This window comes from Tiliqua scincoides, unplaced genomic scaffold, assembly GCF_035046505.1.
Source record: "Tiliqua scincoides isolate rTilSci1 unplaced genomic scaffold, rTilSci1.hap2 HAP2_SCAFFOLD_101, whole genome shotgun sequence".
NCBI lineage: Eukaryota > Metazoa > Chordata > Lepidosauria > Squamata > Scincidae > Tiliqua > Tiliqua scincoides.
The window spans coordinates 40679-45266 of record NW_027101353.1 but is presented as its reverse complement, the minus strand read 5'-3'; the positions used below and the strand labels follow the sequence as shown (position 1 = coordinate 45266).

The 4588-nt window shown below is 49.6% G+C and overlaps 1 pseudogene; it reads left to right on the top strand.

Moving 5' to 3' along the window:
• The first annotated feature begins 4468 nt into the window (after positions 1-4468).
• LOC136635824 (5S ribosomal RNA) lies at positions 4469-4588 on the top strand (annotated as a pseudogene).

Below are 4588 nucleotides of genomic sequence, written 5' to 3'. Positions count from 1 at the left end.
TGTTGCCATGACTATCAGGAACTGTCCAACCAGAATCTTTTCTCTTGCAGTCTGTACCCACTGGATCCAGTTCTGCTCTCCGTTGAGGGCAAATTTGTTCCTTTTGGAGGATTCAAGCCATCTAACGTGGCTGCCAGCCCAGCCACTGCCGCATCCAGGCAGACCACGTCAGGTGGCTCCTGGGGCAATGGGTCCCAGCAGTCAAGTCCACCAGTTCACATAACACTAGGAGAACCCTGCTGGATCAGGCCAAGGGCTTCCTGCACCTCACCAGGTGCCTCGGGAGCACACAAGGACAACAAGCTCCTTGCACCCTATTGCCACTCCCTGTCACCTGGTGTTCAAAGACAGGCTACCTCTGAAACCAGGAAGTTGCATACAGTCACCACGGATCGTCACCTGTGAGGAACTTCATCCATCTGCCCCAGGGACATGCGGTGCGGAGAGGGCAGGTGAGGCAGAACTGCCCCGTCAGAAGTGCCACTGCCGTTGCGAAGAGTATCCAAGCATTTGCCATCTTTAGGCAAAGGATGTTGAGTTCCTCTCTGGAAGGTCAGTGCCCTGCACCTCTTCTGAAAGGGAAGTTGAGTCCTTCTGTTATTGCCTCCAGAAACACGGCTGTCTCCACGTTGGAAGCACGTGGAGTGCCTTCTTGTGTAATGTGCACATGTTGGCAACCTTCGGTCTCAAAAGACTCTGGTATTGCGCTCTGAATGGTGGTTCTGGAACAGCGTCTAGTGTGGCTGAAAAGGCCGATTCGGGAGTGACAATCCCTTCCACACTGGGAGTAAGTGCAGTCTGTCCCTGGTCTGCCTCCCTGGCTGTGGGCCTTCCTTCTTTGCCTCTTTGCCTCGGTCTGTTGGCCAAGTGTCTCTTCAAACTGGGAAAGGCCGTGCTGCACAGCCTGCCTCCAAGCGGGCCGCTCAGAGGCCATGGTTTCCCACCTGTTGAGGTCCACTCCTAAGGCCTTCAGCTCCCCTCTTGCAGATGTCCTTGTATCGCAATTTGCACATACTTGCATATTAAATACCTGCTACAAGCTGAAAACAAATTAGATTTGACTCCATCTTCCTTTTTTTTTTTTTTTCCAGTGCGATGTAGGTCAGGGCTTGGGCTGCAATCCTAACCACACTTTCCTGGCAGTAAGTCTTACTGAACACAGTGGGACTTCTTTCTGAGTAGACATACCTAGGATTGCACTTTGGGGATGGTACTCTCCTGTTCCCCATTGCCACTGTCTTGAGTGCAGCTCCCTGCCGAGAAGGAACATCTTCATAGGACTTATTTTCTTGTTACTTGGGGTCAATCGTTTTAACAGCCTCCGCTGCCGACTGTGAAGGAAAGAACACAGCTTGAGGTGTGCCCCACTGTCTCCCTGGCTGTATAAATACCCATATATATATATATATATATATATATATATATATATATATATATATATATATATATATATATATATATATATATATATATATATTGCTCTTCTCAGCTGTCATGCAGATGCTAAATAAAGCGGGTTTATTTGGGATGATGGGAATTTATGAGATGCTCTCCCACCATCAAACATGGCATTTTATGAAATCGCAGCCCGTCTTTTATTTGTATGGACTGAAAAGGATCTTCATATCTCGGCCGCCCCCTGTGATCCATCATTCCAGAAATTGAGTCGGTTTATCCACCCCAAGGGTTGATCTATAGTGCCTATGCCTGACAGCGTATGCCCCAGGTTTATTAAAAGTCAGGTGCCGCTCGACTCTGTAGCCGAAAGATTAGCAGAGAGTGACTCAGGGCCCAATCCTAACCCACTTTCCCAGCACCGACATAAGGGCAATGCAGCTCCGAGATAAGGGAACAAGCATTCCCTTCCTTTGAGGGGGTCTCTGTGAGTGACACTCAACTGCAGGGTGCAGCACACGTCCCATTGGCACCGCTATGCCAGTGCTGGAAAGTTGGTTAGGATTTGGGCCTCAGGGTCCAATCCTATCCAATTTTCCAGCGGTCATGCAGCAGTGCCAAGTCTGTGCCAATCACTATGCTACATAAGAACATAAGAACAGCCCCACTGGATCAGGCCATAGGCCCATCTAATCCAGCTTCCTGTATCTCACAGTGGCCCACCAAATGCCCCAGGGAGCACACAAGGCAACAAGAGACCTGCATCCTGGTGCCCTCCCTTGCATCTGGCATTCTGACATAGCCCGTTTCTAAAATCAGGAGGCTGCACATACACACATGTCTTGTAACCCATAATGGATTTTTCCTCCAGAAACTTGTCCAATCCCCTTTTAAAGGCGGTCCAGGCCAGTCGCCATCACCACATCCTGTGGCAAACAGTTCCACAGACCAACCACACGCTGAGTAAAGTATGCTCACTGCCTTGGACTTTGCTCTCCCTACTGCATGGGAGGAGGCCCACCTTGGGGTGATGTGCTGGTCTCCGCACCGGTGATGCAAACCCTAGGGTGGCTAGGAACATTAAGGAGCACAGCTAACCAGGATGAAGTAAGTATTTTGTCCAATGGGGCTTACTCTCAGGAAGGCGTGGTTAGGATTGTAGCCTAACAAAATTAAGATGCAAGCATTCAGCTGCGAACTGTGAGTCAAGTACATCTTACGAAACACGTAACCAACCTAAGAGGACATCAGCGTCTTGTGGTCTCCCGTAAGAAATGCTAGGACGTCAAGACATCACAAAACAGGTCAAGGAAGACACCCCCTCTTTAAAGACAGAATTGGCTCCTGAAATCATCCAAAGGCAAGGAAGCTCCACATCTGGGGGACAACCACAGAGCCCTGTTGACCTGATAGCCCAAGGCTCACTCATTGACCAACAGTGGAGGGTCCCTAGAAGATCTCAGTGGACAAGCAGGGTCAGATGGTAGAAGACAGCTCTATAAGGTGTTTGCGGCACAGGAAGGGTGACGCTCCTGGACTTCTTGCTTGTGCCCACGTCTCCAAATATGTGCCTCTCCATAGAAGTAACAAAGCCAGCTACAGCTGAGGTTAGAGTAGCATTTTGTTTTCCAAATTGCTTGGCTCCTCTGTGTGTGTGTGTGTGTGTGTGTGTGTGTGTGTGTGTGTGTGTGTGTGTGTTCAGTGCACCCCCTCCATCCACCCCAAATCCCCACTGTCTCCTTGGCTTCACAGCCGGGCCCTATCTGAGATTGGAGAGTGGGAGATGAAAGGATTCCACACATGAAAGTTCAACTCTCCAAAGGGGACTAAACTTTAAAAAAAAAACTTAGCTGGAGAATAAAGCCGGGCTCCTGCAGCCGGTCGTTTAATGTTTTCCCCCATTTTGATCCATTTATTTGGCAAATGGCCTGGGCTCGCCATGAATTAAAGAACTTAACATGTCGTGCCAAAGCTTTGAAGATTCCAGTGTGCCATGCGAGGGGTGGTGGTGGAAGAGAGTGCATCTTAGAGAAGCATGTGAATTGCTGTTGAGCTTGGCCAGCAACCTGGGGTGTGGGACAAGATGCAGCTCCTTCTCCTTCCCATGGCAGATGTCTGTATTGCTCCTCAGATGTGTGTGTGTGTGTGTGTGTGTGTGTGTGTGTGTGTGTGTGTGTGTGTGTTTGTAGCTCAGAGACACATATGTGGGAGGGAGGGGGAGCTGGTAGAAATGTACAGACTCATACATAGTATGGGCAGTGAAGGAGCCTGGTGCATCTCCCCAGGGACATCTGTAACAGTCGGGCCACCAATTGAAAGACCCTGTGGCTGACACCGACGAATCAGATGTTCAGGAAATAAGAACATAAGAAGATAACCACTGAATTTGGCCAAGGGCCCATCTAGCCCAGCTTCTTATAAGAACATAAGAAGAGCCCCACTGGATCAGCCATAGGCCCATCTAGTCCAGCTTCCTGTATCTCGCAGCGGCCCACCAAATGCCCCAGGGAGCACACAAGACACCTCATCCTGGTGCCCTCCCTTGCATCTGACATTCTGACATAACCCATTTCTAAAATCAGGAGATTGCGCATACACATCATGGCTTGTACCCCGTAATGGATTTTTCCTCCAGAAACTTGTCCAATCCCCTTTTAAAGGCGTCCAGGCCAGTCGCCATCACCACATCCTGTGGCAAAGAGTTCCACAGACCAACCACACGTATCTTGTATCTCACACTGACCTCAGGGACCCACACAAGAGGCCTGCATACTGGTGCCACTCCCTTACACCTGGCATTCTGAGGTTAGTTGGCAACCTTCAGTCTCGAAAGACTCTGGTATCGCGCTCCGAATGGTGGTTCTGGAACAGCGTTCTGAGGTAGTCTATTTCTAAAACCAGAGGTTGCACATGGCTTGTAACCTGCGGTGGACATTTCCTCCATAAATCAGTCCAATACCCTTTTCAAGGCATCCAGGCCAGGCCATCACCACATCCTGTGGCAGAGGGTTCCACAGTCTAATCGCACGCTGGGTAAAGAACTATTTAATTTAAAATGCAATTCTTTCTTTAATATTGCAGCAACTGTAACCCTGCAGATGCCCAATCTCATCTGATCTCGGAAGCTAAGCAGGGCCAGGCCTGGTTAGTACTTGGATGGGAGACCGCCTGGGAATACCGGGTGCTGTAGGCT